This window comes from Pinus tabuliformis, chromosome 9 (genome assembly GCF_031772625.1).
Source record: "Pinus tabuliformis cultivar Carrire ecotype Pingquan chromosome 9, CPIR1, whole genome shotgun sequence".
NCBI classification, from domain to species: domain Eukaryota; kingdom Viridiplantae; phylum Streptophyta; class Pinopsida; order Pinales; family Pinaceae; genus Pinus; species Pinus tabuliformis.
In genome coordinates, this window is record NC_142307.1 from 1437048499 (window position 1) to 1437070765 (window position 22267).

The window sequence follows — 22267 nt, forward strand, 5'->3', positions numbered from 1 at the left end:
CAAAATTTTCAAATATTACAACTTTGACGTGGAAATGTGTATATCTTTAGATATTTTAATATATCGATAGGATATGGTTTTACTTTTAAAGATTAATTTTACAAATATCTAATTGAAAGAAATATCAAAAGATTTTCCAACAAAAATTTTGATTCTTTGTGTTGAAATAACTTTTTTACTTTGTTTTAAAAAATAGTATTGATTTTAGTAAAGAGTAAAGATGTTTAAAATTTCACTTGATTTGGAATTTTAATGTGGTAAATTTTTTTGTTGAAGGTAAATCTGTGATCCATTCAAATTTAACGCATAAGACAATTGTATTACAATCGAATTATATTTTACATTTAATTGTAATTTTATCATGTACGTTGAATTTGAATAACTATATAGAACATTTAAATTAATTACTTTTATTTGTATATTTAAAAAAAAAATTGGCCAAAATTTCAACTTTGATGATGCACAAACAACTTACACATCATATGTAATATTCTCTTTTTCTAGATATGGTCAAAATGGAGGGAAAATCTACCCATGGTATTCACACTAGAATTTCCCATAGCAATTTCCTTCATTTTTAGAGGGAAAATATTAAAATAAAGTTTGTAGAGTGTCCATCAAGCTTATAAAAGGGGATAGGAGCTAGGCATTGGGATCATTGGAGCTTTAGTGCATCAGAAAACGAAATTAGGTGATTAAGGTGACGGTTCATCCCTCTAGTTCCTCCAAGGATATTTTGATGCCTTGGGTCGATTATGCATGGGCCAACGACTATGCCAATGATTCATTTTTTAAATTAACTCTTCCCATTATACTATTGGGAGAAGATATTCAAGGTCATAAATGGGAAGTATTGGAGATCAGTGAAGGACGTGCTCGTTGTCGCTGCAAGTTTGCACCAGAGGTATATTTATTTGATTGGGGCCATGGTATTTAATGCATGGTGTTGGAGCTCTAAGGTTCTGAGCACCGCTAGGACAATCATACTGAGGGCCGATATATCAACAGGAAAGGAAGAACTCTTTAGAAGACCATGAGGCCATTATAATACACTAAGTAGAGGAAATCACTGATCAAAGCAACGATGAACTACAATATTAAGGATTTATGCTATGACTAAAATACGTCAGATCGAGAGTTGTCAAATAGGTCAAGTTTTGCAATATCATGTGGTCATTGGCACACATATGCGATTGTAGACGGGTCACAATACAATAGTCAGTAGAGAGAAGTATTCAGGTATCACATATTTCCATTGGGCATTGTTGTCGATCCATTGGATAAAGAGGATTAGCTTGGAATTGCAGGGTTGTAGGCTGGGAAGTCATGAGCCGTCAGCATATCAATTAGGCACTCATGATTATAGATGGAGATTCATGCACCTAGTGTAGTCACCCACTATGTGTTTCTTTGAAAATTCAAAGGTTTTGGGATTCTTCTAGGTGCACAATTTGGATATATATATATATATATATATATATATATATATATATATATATATATATATATATATATATATATATATATATATATATATACTAGAAAATAGTGTGGGGAAATACTCTAGGTGTTAAAATAATCATTATGTCTAGGGTAGAGATCTAGTGAATATCAGAGTAATTTTTATATTTTCATGCCTTGAAATGTGATAAGATGGGTCGTCTTGAAGAAGAAATGAGAATACACGGTCTTTTACCCAACAATACTTCCTTAGAAAAAAATGATGGTCAATGCAGCAAACCATTCTAAAAAAGAGTCCATGTCATTTTGCAGTCGAAGCACCCATGGGAAGTGAAGGAAGGACATGGGAAAGGGGCTAAGCTCTTAACACTTGGATCTGAAATGCAGCAATGAAAACCAGAGATAGACCTTCATAAGTTGGAGGAATTAGATAGGATTCTATCAGAATGGGGCATCCAAAATGGAAAAAACTCAGTTGGGCTCTCAAGCCATCCATGCTTATATTTATAGAAGCAAAACTCTGGGAGCATCCTTGTGAACAAGTCAGGGTTACAATTGCTTATTTTCTTAGCAGGATCATAATTTTAACATCGCCACTATTGCATTACAATATTGATATCATGATAGAGGTATTACAAATAATAGTAGAATATCTTCAGGGGTTGAATAAAATTATGCTTCCTACCTTCTACAACCAACACAATATCTTAGAACTCATGGTATAATTTAGCTTTGGCACATTCATGTTGAATATGGAATGTGATGACTTGATATTTTAGGTGTTCCAAAACTTTTACACCAACATTACATCAACTCATTGAGGCAGTATCAAAATAAGCATGCGGAAGATTATGTCCTTGTTTTTCGAAGGAGAGGCTGACATTTACAAGATACTAAGATCGAAATTTTTGACCATTTGGATGAAGGAATTAATTATATTGCCAACTACCTATGATCTAGTTGAAAATTTGGTCATGAAAAACATAAAGTTGCTCAGAAGAGTGTTGACTAGGAAGGAGCTAAAGAGGATTGAAAGAGGAAGAATGAACAAAGAAAATAAAACATGTAGCAAGAATGGAATAAGAAGGAGTGGACTATGCTTTATTTGCAAAAGATCTTGGGAACTTACCATTCATGCCTAGGTGAAAGGAAGGGGGCTACAAGGATAAACCAAAAAGATATTCCTTCAGACCATGAGGATTCATATCAAGAATCTGAGTACTTAAGTACATATGGTGAGAAACAAAGAAACTTGCAGGACAAGTCGATCATGATCAGTCATCTTGAAAAAATGCATGAGGAAAGGTAGGATGTTATTCTTTCTAATGATGTGGTAGAATCTTGTAGAACTGGGTCCATCCATGAAGAGTATGAGAAACCAAGTATAAATAGGAGTCCATCAGTGCATCCATGTCTGAAAACCAAAGAGGATGGAGAACAAATTTTCCCACAGGTGGAGAAGGGAAGGAAGAAGACATTCAAGGAGACTTAAATAAGGAACCAAAAATGGTAAACCAACATGTTGAGCATGACCATGAAGGGGGGAAAGAAAGACATAATGCACAAGATGAACCATTCCCAGAGAGCCAAAAAATGGCTCAAGTTGAAGTGGTGGCCGTAGGGAATCTGGTGCAGACAAGTACTAAGATATTCAACAGGCCACCAGAATCAACAATAGAGGAAATTCAACGAAAGATTGCACATTTCAAGACAGACCTTATGATGTTAAAGTGGAGAGTTAGCGAATATCAAAACACTATCTTACAAGAGAATAAAAATGTTAGGGTCCCACCCTAACCCCCTTATTTATGTAGTGGGATCGAGTCATAGTAGAGAGTCAATAAAGCCCATATTAATAATTGTAAGTGGTTAACCTGCAATTAATGACGGGACCACAGTTAGTTGCAAATGGGCCATGGTATTAGATAGATGGTATTAATAAAACCCATGGTATTGATCCATGGTATTGCATGTATGAGTCATATATAAAGGATAGAGACTCCTTGCGAGCAGCATCGTGTCTTATTTTTGTATTTAGCTCTGCTCTATTGGAGGTTGCCCCCTCAAAGAGGCCAGTGAACATTGCTTTCTGAATAATAAAATATTTGTTGTTGTCTCTCACTATTCCTCGGTATCTTTTTTCGCATTTCTGTATTTGGGTATCGTTTTGCAAGTTAAGAGCATAACAAGTGGTATCAGAGCACTTCCCAGGATTCTGTTACTGCAGTATTCCTAAGGAAGGAGTAAAACTCCGTTAGGAGTTTTCAGGAAAAAAAAAAATGAGTCTGAGATCTTCCGGGGCACTTATTGGTGATCTAGCCCCCATCAGAATCAGGACGACGAGCTGAGCGTGGTGGTACCACTCAATTCTTAGTGAAAAATAAAAGTTTGGGTGGTCCCAAATTTCAAGAACATCAGGTCAGTGCATGGTAGAAACTAGAGCTCAAGCTCTGGCCAATGAGAGGATGGAAAAACTAGAACAAACCCTGCAATCCCTCCAACTTCAGCTTGATAGACTAACTAGCATAATCCCGAAGGGTAAGGAGGAAGCCCACGAGGAGGCGTATATTGGCAATGGACATAGTGAGGGTGAGTCTAGCCACTCTCTTCACCTCTGGGGCCCCCACCAACAATCCTATCCGCGACCTCCCAAGTTGGATATGCATAAATCTGAATAACATCTTAGATAATGAGACTTAGCTTATGGCGGGGAGCATGTACTTGGACACTGACAGGTGGAAATGATGGGAATGGCATCAACGTTGCAATGGACCTTTTGTGACTTGGACCACCTTCAAAAAGCTCTTACAGACCGCTTTGACCAGGAACCTTCTTTTCTGGGTCGTCTTACTAAGCTCCGATAGACTAGCACAGTGGATGAATATGTTACAGCCTTTGAAGCCTTAGCCTTTCGCACTAGGGGTCTCTCAGATGTGTTCTACATGGAATGTTTTATCAGTGGTTTTAAAGAAGCCATAAAAGCCCACGTCCTACTACACCACCCTCCCACATGGACGGAGGCTTGCAAGGTAACTCGTAACATGGAACGTGCGTTAGCAACCCAGTACAGTCGCCCAAATTTCACAGCTAAGGGTCACCCCCCATAGGCTCACAACACGACTCAAACACTTAAGGTTCAAAAGGTGTCACCTGCAGAACTGGCCGAAAGAAGAAAGCAAGGATTATGTTACTACTATGATGAAAAATACTCCCCAAATCATAAATGCAAGGAGCCCAAATTTTTTCAAATTGATGCCACTGATTACAGCTCATCGGAGGAAGATCCACCACTCGAGGAACATGAGGCAGTAGAAGAGGACAACCAAAAGGACAATGTCCCTGACGATCCCGTTATTTCACTGCATGCTTTGGCCAGGATTGTTGTGGGGAAAAATGCCTATGCAGGACGATCCTATCCACCTAAGGTGTGACAGTGCCTTAGCAACAAACAGAGACAGCTATTCTAGTATTCTTCCTTTATGAATTAAGAATGAAGAGAGAGATAGATGGACTAACCGGTGTCTTCCGTTTTTCCCTCGATCCAGCTTCTCTTCTCTTGGAGAGTTCCCAGCTACTTGCCTTCTCGCTCGCCCAGCTTCAAGAGGTTTCTGCAAGATCACAAGAAGAGAACACTACACAATACATGGATTCATATTCATAACTAGTTCAGGATTAGAAATAAACTAAACGTACTAATGCAATCATACATCAAAAATCCATCAGTATATAGGAGAAACCAAGATAGCTTTATTGATGAATAACAGGGTTCAGGAAGAGATACAACCCAGAGGGCTCCAATCCAGCATCTCCTTCCCAGCAAATGGAATTCCTATCTTCACCCCCTTCAAAGCATTAAGCACCCAATAATTCCAATCTCAAACCAACAACAATTCTTTGCAATAACAAAATTCCAGCCTCTAGATCTCATGGAGGAGAGATCCATATATAGATGTTTGAAGAGAGGATGAGTCAGCTTGAGATCTGACTAGTGTCCTCTCCCTCTGTCAGTTCTTGATTCCACTTGGAGGTTCTTGCTTCCACTTGGAGATTTGGAACCTCTTACTCATCACCAGTTGAATTGCCTGAGGCAAGTGTCATTTTGGAAGCTTCCTGGGTTCTGACACCTTGAGAAATGAACTTGCCACATGTCCAATCTCGCTCAGCGCGGGTAGCCAGTGTTGCCTTTGACATTCAGTGCAGGTAGCCAGTGTTTGCTTTGACATTCAGTGCAAACAGCTAGTGGAGCCACTGAAATGATCCTGAATTGACTTGCTTTTGAGCAGTTTCTAGTGGAGAACTTCTGTGAATTGCTGTGGTTTGTTAGCCTTGTTCCTCTAGGGGTAGGAACAACATGTTTAGGGACTTTGGATCCCTTAGATTATGGACATTTCATGCTCATTGTTGTAAGGCAAAAAAATGTCTATAACAGTTGCCCCCTAAAGTATGAGGCCGTTTATCGGGTGAAATGCTTTATCAGGGGGATCCGAAGTTCATCCAATGCTGGGAGGAGACCTGTAATAAGATACAATACAATACATTATTTTTCATACTGCTTTCATGATCTAGCTGAGGCGGGCATTCCCATGCTCAGCTTTATAAATTCATTTTTCTGTACATAGAACAGACAATCGTCTGATGGTAGACTGATAATTTTGATGAAATTATCATCCTTTGAGTAGGATGATTATCTGCTGCAATGATGTACATGTCAATGTCTTTATCTTTCCTGAATATATATCGCAGCTCGGATGGATGAAACTAGATCCGGGGTCTTCAAACTCGTTCGATCTTAACTCTAAGTACAAGTCGATCCATGTGAGAAATGTTCTGAAGTCGAACATGGAAAGACATCGCTTGATTACCGGTCAATGAGGTAAACCGTTAACAAGCGCAAGAGGAATCCCCGATAATGATAATGACCCTCAAGGTACTGTAGTACAATTCACGTGGTGTGAATAAAGGACTTGGCGTCGAACACCACGCAAAATCTTTCTGTCGAAGGTCATTGATGTATACCTGTCACCGGAAGTGAGAAACTTGCCATTGAGGCATGCAAGCTTCAAAGTACTGAAGGGGTTGTTCCTAGATCATCTTCTTGGATAATGAGCTGATGTCGACAAGAAGCGATCCGTCAAAGGAGGGCCTTAATGAATCCCACATCAGTGACACGGAACGGAGCTAATGATTTTAATGGAGGTGAAAACGATCTGTGACATATGATTCAGGGTGGTGGTCATGAAAGGATGAAGGATAATGTATGGCAGTGGATGGGACACGGTTGACTCTTCTGAACGACTTCTCTTGAACATATGGCGACACTGAAGCGATGGATCGGTAGCATTACCCCAAATATGGATGGTATGGTGAGACCATGGATGTGACCGGTGAATGAAACAACCCAACCCGATTGTGGTACGGAGGAAAAGTGTCATGTTCAAGAGCGACTTGCTACCATCAAAGTTTTCTTGAGTTTCTCCCAATTTTTCCCCAGTCATTGCTGACCAGTACCTCTTTATTTTTGTCAAGCTTGAGGAGGATAACATATGCTTGTTCTATAACCTGCTCTTCGGGAAAGCCCATCTCTATGTTTTAACGAGCCTAGCGATAGTGAAATTCGTTCTCATCTAAAGACAAGTTTGTCGCTATTTAATGATTTTAACGAGTCTAACGACAAGGATAACTCGGTCCTTTTCATTTTTAGAGAGTCTGAAAAGGTACATAAAGTTAACTCCCAAAGTCCTTTTTCGTCATCTAATCCCTTAGGTCCGAAAAAGTATAAAACAATACAGAAGGGATGAATTTTCGATAGTTTTAACGAGCCGAACAAAACAAGCACTCGATCTTTTTGTGCAATAATCCCTCAGGTCCAAAAAGATTAAAATCTAGAGGAGGGATAGCTCTTCCTGTCCCTTTAACGAGCTGGAAGGCCAAGGACTCGGCAATCTTTTCATATTTTACGAGTCAGATGAAAATAGCTGAAAGAAGACTCGTCTTTTGAGGAACGAGTGATAAACAGGGTTAGCAGCTGATTCCAGGTACAGGTTGGAATTTTCCAATCACGGCAGTGTCACAAGGATGGCTAGGTGAAATCACTCTTCGCAGTTGTTCCTCAAAATGGGTAAACAATCATATGGAGGTGAACGATCGACCAAATGAAAAGTGGAGGTGACGGTGCAAACACGACCAAGGCTTTAATGGCTGATAAGGTTACATTCACAGTGGTTATTTACCGGATAGTGGTTCATTTTTTATTTTAAAATGAGCTTAAACGCTGGTGGAAACACTTGCTCATTGCTTATGTTTATTTTTTAACGAGCATGAAGTCCGCGTTAAAACTGCTCGGATCTTGCGTTTATTTTTTAATGAGCATGAACTGTGTGCTAAAACTGCTCGAATACCCAGTCATATGATAAGAATGTCTCAGTGAAGATGCTATTTTTTATGGAGCTTCATCTCACGAAGCTTTGCTCCAGATCCTTTCGTTATGCAAGTTCGGTAACGACTAATCCTACAAGTTTAAAGGGTTAGACCTACAGGTTTAAAGGGAGGACCTAAAAATTTAAAAAAATAAATAGTCGCCCCTTGCTTGCACTCCAAAAGGTTTGCATGCCCCCAGGTATAAAATATGATTTCAAGGTTACCCTTACTTTGTCCGCCAAAACATCTGTTTAAGCAGGAAAGGCCTAACTCTTTCAGGTTACCCAAAGATTGTCTCGTTAATCTTTCAAACAAAATACTTCTTCGGCGGTGTCTGCTGAGATAGACAAAGGTGAATGACCTTAGTGCCAAACACGTAACTTTGACAAGAGAATCTTATTCTAGAATAACCCTCTTCCAGCATGGCTGGGGTACAAACTAGTCATATTCTCCCGCGGAAACCTACCTTATATCCAAAGTTTTCCTGCCGAAGCAGACCAGGACGCATGCCCCCTGGGTTCCAGTCATATCCTCCCGGATTACGCGCGCTCATCAGGAGGACGGACCATGGGTTGAGACATTTCTTGCGTGAAGAGACCATTTAGGGATGGTATATGACTATTTGCGATGCGTGATCTGGGAAATGAAAGTTGGTCCACGAGCTTGACCACTCTTCCTTCATGCGGAAAACACATTACTCTAAAGAGTGAGGAGACGATGGCTCCCATGCAATATATATAGTCTCGTCCAAGGAGTAGGTTATAATCCAAGGGTCCTTGAACGACCATCACGTTCATTTGAACGGTCTTCCCTTTCAATGTGATCGGCGCATTGGGGAGGATCCCTAAAGGTCGACTGGTTCCTTTATCAAAGCCTGATAGATTTCTCATTTCAGGCAAAAGCGCTGGCGAACCAAGCGCTTTCCAAGCAATAGAGGAAAGGATACTCACAGAGGCCCCCTCATCAATGATAGTGCCAGCCATTACCATTCTGTATATTTGAACGATAATTCTGAATGGTATGCTTACTGGCAACCGGGGTCTGCCTAGTTGGTTCCAGTCAAATGAGACAACTAGGTTGCTTGGTGGTGGGACCGAATAGACGATCGGGTATGACTCTGAAGAAGTTCCTTCCTGCGATAAAGGAATGGGCAAATTTCCCCCTTCTTCGTCAGAGTCTGTGTTGATGAAGAGAATTTGGACGGTGTCGTCTTTATTCTCCTCTGTGATGGTATCATTCGAAGATAGAGCCTCTGAAGGCAAAACCGGGTCAACTGCCGCCTCAACCTTTTGACTTTCGTTAGGTATGGATTCAGATGGTTCATCTTCAATGATAGGTCGCTTCGGCTGACCACCTGAGAGGGCCAGCCGGATTCTCAACTGGTGAAGGACTTGGCAGGAGTTTTTGATATCCAGGAGGAAGTTGTGCTCGTAAGATCGGACGATCTTCCAAAACTCTTTTAGCCTTGTCTAAGAAGGGACAACGGTGGATGGCATGGTCGCCTTCACACAGTTTGCAGGGAAATCTAGCTTTCCCTCTCTATCCTGTGGCTTCGCTTTCACTAGTTGACGGTGAGCAGTCAACATGGCTATCAGAGGTTGACGCTACCGAATTGTGCAAACGGGGAGACCAGTCCCTTAGTATCCGAGGGATGCAGGGACAATCTCTGTGGAAGTGGTCTCCCTTGCATATGACACATGGCGATTTAGGCCTAGTCAGTGCTGTGTGTGGATTTTTGTCAGATGACACTTGTTTGCCCCCAATCGCTTTTGGCTCCTTCTTCTTCTTCTCTTTCTTCTTCTTTTCCTTCTTCTCCTTAGGAACTTGGTTTTTTGTTTTACCAGTTCCGTCAAGCGAAGAGGAAGGAGGAGAGGAAGAATTATATGAAGTAGAAGGCTGGTGGGCAACTCTGGTCTGGTCTAACTGTTGACTCGACTGTTCAGGAATGGTGGTGTTCTGAACGACATTGGTTGAAAAGAGCCAGACCGGCAGGCCAGTTGTCAGTCTTGGAAGCGACAATGTGGCCATATGGGGCGCACCAACATCTCCCCAAGAGGAGAAGGGACTAGGATTTCCACCAAGGGGAATTCCTTGGTTGATGTGCTCCATTTTTCAACCTAAAGATCAACGCAGGAATAGGGGTGATTGTTCCGTTTAAAATAAATTTTTAACGACGCTTAGACACAACTTGCTTTTTCAGTTTTAAAGAGTCGAGAAAAATCTAAAGATGACTCTAGTCTCCTTCGATGTTTTAACGAGCCCGAAGTGACAAATGCTCGGATGGACTTTTTCCGTTATAGACTCTGAAAAACGCCAAAAGGAACTGCTCTGGAGTTCTAGGCAGAGGGTGTGCCAAACTTTTCGCAAAACTGCAGAATACTTTTTAGGGTACAGGCGGTCGATCTTCCTGAATGCTGTGTTCAGTGCATTGCGATCAGTAGGGCGGCCGACACGGCTTCCTAAGGATAAAGGTTTTATGCCTATAGGGGTCTCCCAATATATACGCGATGGTACGTGGGAGCACAATCCGTACTGGCGCTATCATCCCTCAGGAGGAATCACCCACCATCCACGAGATCGACAGTCACCAGGCTTTACGACGCCGGAACACGTCTCTAGCCTAGACCTCTATGTTGTGCGTTATGTTGCAAAGCGTTGTTAAGTTCATTCAATTTATTTTAGGTTGATCTTTTTAGAAGTTTGCCTTTCAAGATTCACCACGAGATGTATGATACAATTCCTAAATGCAGTCTAAAGATGATAAGCAAGCTTTATATCTTTTCAACTTTGAAAATCCTAGCTACTAAGGGAAAAGAAAGACACCATCTTTTCTCAAAGAGCAATCAGCACACTCTAATGCACTTTTCCTAAATCAGACATGCAAACTATCAAAATGCAAATTCACAATGAAGGTGTTTGTTTTCCGCTCTCTTAGTATTGATGCCTACAAAGAAAGCTTCTTGTACAACTTTGAATTTTCTTTTAAATGACAAGTACAAACAAGTTTACTTTTTCAAAATCAGAGAGGGTAGAAGAGATTACAACACTTAATGATTTTCGAAATGAATACTTGTTTCGACACTTAAAAGAGACAAACTCAAACCAATAAGCAAGAATAAATGTATAATCAACTGTAAACAGCCAATGAACTCTCTCCTAAGATCACAATCAACAGATCTGAATCAAGGGCTATAGGATGACTATTTCACTCTTGCAAAGGAAAACTGTAAATGACGCCACAAACACATAAAAACACTCACAGTCTTTTTGTACAAAAGGAGGTGGAATTTAAGCAGAGAAAAGGAGTTATTAGACTGGTACCTATGCTGGTTACAGGCTGCAAAAATCAGAGATCAAAAAAAGGCAAAACAGAGCAGAGAACCCCAGCTGCACAAGGGAAAACTGGTTCAGCGCAACCTCAACACAGGGGTTTTGACATTCAGCGCAGGTAGCCTTCACGGGACCTGCGTTGAAATGCAGAATCCCTTCACTGGGTCTGCGCTGAAGGAGAAACTCTCGTTTCTCACTGGTTCTGGGTCACAGATTGCTATTTAATCTACTGTTTCAGGCCAAATAAAAGCAACAAGCAAGGTGTAATCAAAGGGATTCTTTGAGGGGGTACTAAGATCTATCACAAAGGATCATCAAATCATTTGTGAGTCCATTGTTCAGATCATAGACAAGTCCAGTGATTGGATCAAAGCAGCAGCTGTCTACTTTGCATCTGAGAATAGCAGATGCAGTTCGATTGCTGTTGTTGAGTCTATGAAACAAACAATGATAGAGACACAAATAAAATGACTAAACAGATCTCCCCAGTGGAGTCGCCAATTTGTTGTGGGGAAAAATGCCTATGCAGGACGATTCTATCCACCTAAGGTGTGACAGTGCCTTAGCAACAAACAGAGACAGCTATTCTAGTATTCTTCCTTTATGAATTAAGAATGAAGAGAGAGATAGATGGACTAACCGGTGTCTTCCGTTTTTCCCTCGATCCAGCTTCTCTTCTCTTGGAGAGTTCCCAGCTACTTGCCTTCTCGCTCGCCCAGCTTCAAGAGGTTTCTGCAAGATCACAAGAAGAGAACACTACACAAGACATGGATTCATATTCATAACTAGTTCAGGATTAGAAATAAACTAAACGTACTAATGCAATCATACATCAAAAATACATCAGTATATAGGAGAAACCAAGATAGCTTTATTGATGAATAACAAGGTTCAGGAAGAGATACAACCCAGAGGGCTCCAATCCAGCATCTCCTTCCCAGCAAATGGAATTCCTATCTTCACCCCCTTCAAAGCATTAAGCACCCAATGATTCAAATCTCAAACCAACAACAATTCTTTGCAATAACAAAATTCCAGCCTCTAGATCTCATGGAGGAGAGATCCATATATAGATGTTTGGAGAGAGGATGAGTCAGCTTGAGATCTGACTAGTGTCCTCTCCCTCTGTCAGTTCTTGATTACACTTGGAGGTTCTTGCTTCCACTTGGAGATTTGAAACCTCTTACTCATTACCAGTCGAATTCCCTGAGGCAAGTGTCATTTTGGAAGCTTCCTGGGTTCTGACACCTTGAGAAATGAACTTGCCACATGTCCAATCTCGCTCAGCGCAGGTAGCCAGTGTTGCCTTTGACATTCAGCGCAGGTAGCCAGTGTTGGCTTTGACATTCAGCGCAAACAGCTAGTGGAGCCACTGAAATGATCCTGAATTGACTTGTTTTTTAGCAGTTTCTGGTGGAGAACTTCTGTGAATTGTTGTGGTTTGTTAGCCTTGTTCCTCTAGGGGTAGGAACAACATGTTTAGGGACTTTGGATCCCTTAGATTATGGACATTTCATGCTCAATGCTGTAAGGCACAAAAATGTCTATAACAAGGATTTCTTCACCTCAAACTCTCAAAATCAGAGGTTTTATTAAACATCACCCAGTAGTAGTCTTGATTGATAGTGGAAGTACACATAATTTCATCCATCAAAAAGTCGTGGAAGCAGTGCATTGTTTTGTACGAGAAGTTTCTAACTTCCAAGTCCAAATTGTGGATGGGGGCACAATGAAATGTGAAGGCCGCTATGAAAATGTCAAAATTCAAATGGGGGATTATCAGTTGAAGACCCACATGTTTTCCATACACATGGGAGGGTGTGACATTGTCCTCAGTGCATAATGGTTTCGCACCCTTGGGCCAATCACAATGGATTTCTAGGAGTTATATATGAGTTTTAAGCAGAACAACTCCACACATACCCTCCGTGGACTCCTCTATCATCAGCTCGCATAGGATAGAAAAATTGCTAAAAAAGGGCCATCATGGAGTTATAGCTCAATTGAATGCCATCCAGGCAGTCAAAACCAAGTCTCTGCCGATTCATCCTGAGATGCAACAAATTTTAAATAGCCATCTTTCGGTCTTTGACAAGCCTCATGAGCTTCCACCCTCGAGAGGGGAACATGAACATAGCATCACCTTGGTTCCAAGGGCCCAACCCCCAAATGTGCGCCCATATAGATATCCGTTCACCCAAAAGAATGAAATAGAAAAAATAATCAAGGAACTTTGGAAGCAAGTGTCATTCGTCCCAGCATTAGTCCTTATTCATCACCGGTGGTCATGGTGCTCAAGAAAGATGGGGAGTGGCGGATGTGTCCATACTTCAGGGCCCTCAATAAGTTGAGAGTCAAAGATAAATTTCCCATCCCGGTGGTTGATGATTTGTTGGATGAACTCAATGGGGCTCAATTCTTCACTAAGTTGGATCTTCGCTCAGGCTACCACCAAATTCGCATGAAGGAAGTCGGCATTCCAAAGACTTCTTTCCGAGCTCATGAAGGCCATTATGAGTTCCTGATCATGCCATTCGGTCTTTGTAATGCCCCATCTACCTTTCAGAGCCTTATGAACCACCTTCTCAAACCATATCTCAGGAAATTTTTCCTTGTCTTCTTCGATGACATCCTCATCTATAGTTGCACTTGGGCTGCACATCTTCAGCATGTAGATCTACTTTTGCAACTGCTCCGCAAGCATAAATTATTTGTTAAGATGTCCAAGTGTTCATTTGGCATGGAAGAAGTTGAGTATTTAGGCCACATTGTGGGGCATGAAGGTGTCAAGGTGGACCCCAAAAAGATCCAGGCAATGCAGGATTGGCCTCAACCTAAGACCTTGAAGAGCCTGAGAGGATTTTTGGGTCTCACAGGCTATTATCACAAATTTTTCTGCAATTATGGTCGTATAGCAAAGCCCCTCACTCAACTCCTGAAGAAAATTCATTCTTCTGGAATGAGGATGCACAACAGGCATTTACAGCTCTCAAAAATGCCATGTGTTCCACTCTAGTCTTAGCACTCCCTGACTTCACCAAATCTTTTGTCATTGAATGTGATGCTTCGGGTATGGGTATTGGGGCGGTCTTAATGCAGGAAGGGTGACCTTTGGCCTTCACAAGCCAACAACTAAGTGGGAAGAATCTGGGCCAATATACATATGAGAAGGAAATGATGGCCATTTTACATGCAGTAGAGACCTGGCAACCTTACTTATTGGGGCGACGTTTCCAAATCCGCACAGACCATCACAGTCTTAAATATTTTTTGGAGCAACGCCTATCCTCCCCACAACAAAATAAATGGCTCGCCAAAATGCTGGCATATGATTATGAGATCATTTACAACAAAGGACAAGAAAATAATGTAGCAGATGCATTATCTCGCCAATTTGAGGAGGGAAGTACCCTGTTAGCAATTTCCCTTCCCATTCCAAAATGGATTGAAGAGGCTCGCAGGGAATGGTTTTCATATCCCAGGCTCTCCCAACTCATTTCTCAATTGCAGGCGGATCCAAATTCCACCAAGGGATACTCGTGGCAGGATGAGATTCTTCGCTACAGGGACAGAGTCATAATATCACCAACATCCACCCTCAAAAGTCGCATTTTGGCAGAATTGCACTCATCCACCATTGCAGGACATTTAGGCTTTCAGAAGACGTATGCTCGCACCAAAAGATCATTTTTTGGGATAGGAATGAAAAAGGACATCCTTACTTTTGTAGCAGAATGCGATGTCTGTCAACGCCACAAAGGGGAGACCGTCAAAGCACCAGGCACATTACAATCGTTTCCTATGCTGGCAGCAATATGGACGGAGGTTTCTATGGATTTCATTACAGGTCTTCCAAAGTCAGGAAACAAGTCAGTCATCATGGTGGTTATGGACAGACTTTCGAAGTATGCTCATTTCTACGCCCTACCCCACCCGTTTACACCGACTTCGGTCGCTCAAGCTTTCATGGATAAGATCTTCAAATTGCATGGCATGCCCACTTCTATTGTGTCCGATCGCGACCCGATCTTCACTGGTAATTTTTGGCAGGAACTCTTCAGGCTACAAGGCACCCAACTAAAACTCAATACTTCTTATCATCCACAAACCAATGGTCAAACTGAAGCCATCAACAAATGTCTGGAAACCTACCTTAGGTGTTTCACATCAGAAAAGCAAAATCTTTGGGTACAGTGGTTACCTCTGGCTGGATGGTGGTATAACACCAACTATCAAGCCACCACCAAAATGACTCCCTATGAAGCGGTATATGGTCAAATCCCTCCTTCTCCTACTTGTTATATCAAGGGGTGCTCAAAGATACAAGCAGTGGATCAACTCCTACAAAACCATGCTCGCCCATCTTAGAGAGAATCTTCATCAAGCACAAAACCGCATGAAGCAACAGGTAGACCAGCATCGCTCCGAGCGCCAATTTCAAGAAGGGGATCAGGTCTTTTTTAGGCTGCAACCATATAAGCAAACATTACTCAAAGACAAGGGTTGTCAGAAACTATCTCCAAAATTCTACGGACCATATCAAGTACTTCAGCGCATTGGAGAAGTAGCCTACAGGCTGGCTTTGCAGCCTACTGCAAAAATCCATCCAGTTTTCCATGTCTCATGCCTCAAGAAAGTGATTGGGAACAATTGCAGAATTCAAACCAGTCTAACTAAATTGGACGAGGAAGGGTCAATCTGGCTCCAACCTGAACAGGTCCTAGACACACGAGAAAGGCACCTGTGTGGCCACATGATTAGGGAAGTTCTCGTCAAGTGGAAAGACACCTCTCTGGAAGATGCAACTTGGGAACCAGCCACTATTCTTCAGCAATTTCCGCAGCTTCAGCCTTGAGGACAAGGCTATTCTTAAGGGGGAGGGCATGTTAGGGTCCCACCCTAACCCCCTTATTTATGTAGTGGGATCAAGTCATAGTAAAATGTCAATAAAGCCCATATTAATAATTGTAAGTGGTTAACCCACAATTAATGACGGGACCACAATTAGTTGAAAATGGGCCATGGTATTAATAAAACCCATGGTATTGATCCATGGTATTGCATGTATGAGTCATATATAAAGGATAGAGACTCCCTGCGAGGAGCATCATGTCTTATTTTTGTATCGAGCTCTGCTCTATTGGAGGTTGCCCCCTCGAAGAGGCCAGTGAACATTGCTTTCTAAATAATAAAATATTTGTTGTTGTCTCTCACTATTCTATGTTCTGGGTATCTTTCGTCGCATATTCTGTATTTGGGTATCTTTTTACAGGTTAATAGCATAACAAAAAAATTTGAGGATCTTATAGGGCTATGTGCTGAGTCAACAGCCAATGTATCTAGTATAGAGGAATGTTTGAAGTCCCTCACTAGGCAGCAGAAGGAATACAATTCGGAGTTCTAGAGTAGCCTTGTACAAGAGTATTTAGATAAGGCTTGCAAAACTACCAACCTGCCTTTATAGATTGGGGATAACAGAATAGAGTTCTACAAATGGATCATGTCGGGTGATTGGGTAGATCAGCATGAGTTAAGCATTAGGAAACATCAGGATGGTAGACTTATTCCATACATAGGAATTCATGCATTATATCCTTCCCATGAGATGGACTCGTGAGAGATTACTTGTTGGAACTCTATTGATGGGATACTCGTAGCCAAGGGAATATTGCAGTTTGGACCCTTAAGCATAGGCTGTGATGGAGGGATGCGATGGTATCATAACCCACAGGTCCCAGGACTTAGGTGATAGTGGGACCCTGTTAAATCTATCAAGGGAAGGATTGGTTGGAGAATTGTTTGGGATCAGGTATCGAAAGATCCATTCAAGATGAGTTAACATGGAGGCATGGAATAACACATTCGGTTGTATGTGATCTTGGTATCAATGATTAAATGCTTTTGTTGTGGATAGCAGTAGATTTCTTGAGGGAAAGAAAATTTTGGGTGGGAGGATTTGTAATATTCTCTTTTTCTGGATATAGTCAAAATGGACAAAATCTACCCATGGTATTTACTGTGGATTTTCCCATGGTATCTACCCATGGTATTTTCCTTCATTTTTCGAGGGAAAATAATAAAATAAAGTTTCTAGAGAGTTCATTAAGCCTATAAAAGGGGATAGGAGCTAGGCATTGGGATCATTGGAGTTTTTCTACCTTATTATGTTTTATTCAGAACTTGGCGTGGCCAGTTCTAAGTTGATCCCAAGACAAAAACCCCACAGTGACATTTGTGTGGTGGATTCATTCAGGATTCACAAGTGGGCTTTAGTGTCTTATTTTTTCTTGTGTTGTGTAGCCATGCATTCCATCTGTAGGGTTTCCAATCTTACTATATGGGCATGTGTTATTTTGTTCATATAATAATATAAATAAAGGGTTCCATTCCTAGATCCCATTTGTGTTCTAGTTCTTGTTGAACGTTTACTCTAATCAGAACACTAAAAGTGTGCTATATCTATTGAAAATTTTTCAGTTTGGGTTCTTACATCATACTACGTTGTAGAATAGGCCTCTCAGTGTAATAAATAGAATAGCCAACCATTCGTATGATAGTGATTGTAAAATTGCTACAAAAGTGATTAAGGATGCTTCTCTCAAAAAATTAAAACTTGATAAGATAAATATGTACAAAGTTGTTATTAAAAGAAAGAAAAGATAGTATATAAGTAGAAAGAAAGAGAATTTACTACACCTCTGTAAGTCACACCGTATAAATGTTTGGAGGAAAATTCTTATTCATAAGTATAAACGAAATCATTTCATTCTCTTGAAGAACTAGAAAATTTACTTTAAAGACATCTATGAATCCCCTAATGCCATGGACACCATTTCGAATGCACCTATAGAGGATGATATATTTTTGGTGGAAAAAAATAATTTTGGGGTTCAGCAAATCACTATTGAAAAAATCTGCAAGAAATTTTCAATTTGATTTTTCTTTTATTAAAATGACAAAATTTGAATTTCACATCAACAAACAACTTGGATGCAGTTAACTTGTGTGACATGGCTTATGTCACCCATTTTACTCAGTAAATTCCAGTTGGAGTTAGAGTTCAGTTAAGCGTAAGTGACTTCTAATTTGTAGCAATGAAAGCCAATTATCTCATGTTTTTTTCAATTAAACTAGTTCCAACTGTTGGATGAGCTAGTTGAAGTTTAGTTGAGAAGTGGGACTCCAATCAAATTCAATGATAATCTAGTTAATTGATCAATCAACACAAAATAGCTAGTGAATGTATAGAATTCAAGTTCCCTAGTTGTGGTGGAGATTCCAAGGTAGTATAACATCATTTGTATACTAGGCTCAAGTGTAGAACAGTTGCATGCAGTCTGGTGATCCACCTTGGGAATTGCACAATCCATTTTGGAGAAATTCCTAAATAATAGGGGCCTAATTGCTCAAGGAATCGTGTAATGAAATAGGGGCCTAATTGCTGAAGGAAACGTGTAACGAAATAGGGGCTCAAGTAGAGGCAGAAATTGGCTAAGTCTTGATCAGAGCTTCTGAGTGAGTAGAGAGATAGCTTATTGACTTGCAGGTTATACTTAGTTGAGAAAATAAATTTTATTACACCTCTATTCATCATATTAATGTAAGGAGACACTCGGGTTTTTAGTAGATTACATTCCCCAAGAAAAATATTGTATGCATGTGTGTTATTTTTTATTGCATGTATGAAATTTATGTTCTAAACTATGAATTAACTTATGTAGAGTAGTAGAGTAGGTTTATGTCTTGTGATTTTGATTAAAAATTCATGATTAGTTGCACAGACAAACCATAATTTCTACAATCACTAGTCGTAAATCTAACGATATTAAAGGCTACCAAGATGAAATTTTTAATATGGGAAACCTATTCTCATCTTGCACGTACACAAACTCTATAATTTGGTATGGAGGAACAACTTATCTAATCATTAGAGGTAGAGCCTTATCTTGCCTATGTTTAAGAGTAGTAATATAAGAACTCCCTCTAATTATAATACCATTATGATTAACCACATTTGATTCAATTTCTACAGTCTTTTTTGGAAAGGAATATTAGCCTTTCGCTTGAAATCCATGATGAAAGAGCTAAAGGACAATTTAGGTTTAGGATATATTATTCAACTATATACCATCATGTCACTTTTACAATACCTACAAAGGACTGTCACAATAATAAATTGTTCTCTTCCTTTTTTTGTGGACTTTCAAAAAGAATTTGACACCCTTCCTAAAACAAAAATATGGAAGAGGCTATAAGAGATAATAGTTCCTAGTGTTTCTATGACAAGTCTATATGAGAATGTTATTTCCAAGCTTAGGAGCAATGATGGTTGGTTCAACTGAGTGAATGGTTTCTACATATTGAATCTTATACATAGATGAGATAGTACTATTACCATAAGCTTTGATATGATGATAGTATCCCTTATATCACACTTGTTCTTTGCTTAGTCTCACTAGTAAGTCATGTTTGTATTAGCTATAGTTCTATTCCCATGATTTTTATTAACATACCCTATACATGTCACTTTAATGATTTGTATATGATTCCCATTATATTAGTGTTATCGGGAAATCTAGTGTCCACTCGGAGCTGCTAGTCCCACTAAGACTAGTGGATATCTTAGAAACAAACAAACTAAAACTACTTTCGCTTTCTTTTATGAGAAGTAGATAAGAGGGGAAAAGAGGACACCAACCTCAATCTTGCGCTTGTTTCCTTACTTGGTTCCTCTCCCTTCTGACAGATCCTTGCCGCTTTTCTTTCGTCTACCCAGCTTCAAAGAGCACCTGTGGAATCAAAGCAGCATAATACTATCGAAGAACAGAGATCTACAATCATAAACAATATAGGACCAGATATATATTGACCACACAAATGCATATATCATCAAACATACAAGAATATGGAGGAAAAATTGAATAGCTTTATTAATATCAAGAACAACAAAGAGGATTACAACCAATTGTTCTGACCCAGCATCATCCTCCTAGCATGAAAGCCCTTCTTCACCTCACGAAAATCTTAGATCACCCAACATTATGATATTCCACCATGGAACCAACAACACTTCCTTACAAGATACAAAATTCCAACCTCTGGATCTCTGGGATGAGTGATCCATATATATATGATTGCAGGGGGGTGATTCAGCTTCTAGGATTTTGATTAGTGTCCTTTCTCTGATAGTTCTTGATTCCACTTGGAGATTGATGATCTCTTACTCATCCCTGGGCGAATTTAGAGAGGCAAGTGTCACAGGAGAAGTTTTTAGAAGATTCAATGACGATCCACCTTGCAAACTGTCTCTGCCATTTGTCTACTCTCGCCCATCGCACCCTACAGAAGGGCTTTCCAGTATGCATCACACCTTTTACACTGAGCAGGTGAGATGCATCACACCCTCTGCACTGGGCAGTCTGTATGGTCTAGCTTTGACTAGTTCTGAGTAGTTTTCTGTGGAGAACTTCTGGGAGATGATGTAATCAACTGACCTTGTTCTTTTACAGTGTGAAGAAACACTTTTAGGGACTTAAGAGCCCTTGGTTTATGGACATGTATGATTGGTGTTGCAGTGCCCAAAAATGTCTATAACAGTTGCCCCCTAAAGCATGAGGTCGTTAATCTTTTGATGTCGGGTGAAATGCTTTATTATGAGGATCCAAAGTTTTTTCGAGCTGGAAGGTGACCTGTAATAAGATACAATACAATACATTATCTTCATAATATTTTTCATGATCTAGCTGAGGCGGGCATTCCCATGCTCAGCTTTATAAATTCATTTTCATGTACATAAGACAGACAACCGTCTGTGTGGCAGACTGATGATTCTAATAGAGTCATCATCCTTTCATTCGGATGATCATCTGTGTAGCAACAATGTACATTTGATGTCTTTATTTTCCTGAATATATTGCAGCCCGGACGGATGAAACTAGATCTGCGGTCTTCAAACTCGTCCAATATTCACTCGGAGTACAAGTCAATCCATGTGAAAGATGTTCTGGAGTAGAACATGGAAAGACATCGCCTGATTACCAACCAATGATGTAAGCTGTTAACAGGCACGAGAGGAATCACTGATAATGATGATGACCCTCAAGGTACTATAGTACAATTTGCATGGTGTGAAAAAGGGACTTGGCGCCGAACACCATGCAAAATCTTTCGGTCGAAGGCCATTGATGTAAACCTGCCGCCGAAAGTGACAAACTTTCCATTGAGGCATGCAAGCTTCAAAGTACTGAAAGGGTTGTTCCTAATTCGACTTCTTGGATAATGAGCTGATGTCGACAAGAAGTGACCCGTCATAGGAGGGCCTTAATGAATCCCACATCTACAACACGGAAAGGAGTAAATGACTTTGGAGGTAAAAACAATCTGATGATACAGGGTTCAGGGTTGCAGTCATGAAAGAATGGAGCATGAATGTATTGTAGCAGATGAGACATAGGTCAATTCTCTGAGCGACTTCCCTTGAACATACCGCGACACTGACATGGATTGGTAGCGTTAACCCCAAATATGGATGGTGCGATGGACCAATGGTGATATGACTGGTGAACGGAATAACCCAACCCGAGTGGAATGTGGAGTGAAAGTGTCATGCTCAAGAGCGGCTTGCTACCAATAAAGTTTCTTCAAGTTTTCTTCCCAATTTTCCCCAGTCACTGCTGACCAGTACCTCTTTATTTTTATCAAGCTTGAGGAGGATAAAATATGGTTGTTCTATAATTTTCCCTTCAAGCAAACCTTTCGCTATGTTTTAACGAGCCTAGCGATAGTCAAACTCGTTCTTGTCTATATGGACAAGTTTGTCGCTATTCGGTTTTAACGAGTTTAATGACAAAGATAACTCGATCCTTCTCAATTTTAGAGAGTCTGAAAGAGACTTAAAGGAAACTCCAATAATCCTTTTTCGTCATATAATCCCTTAAGTCTAAAAAAGTATAAAATAATACGAAAGGGATGAATTTTCAGTAATTTTAACGAGCCGAACAAAACAAGTGCTCGATCGTTTTTTGTAATAATCCCTCAGGTCCAAAAAGATTAAAATCTA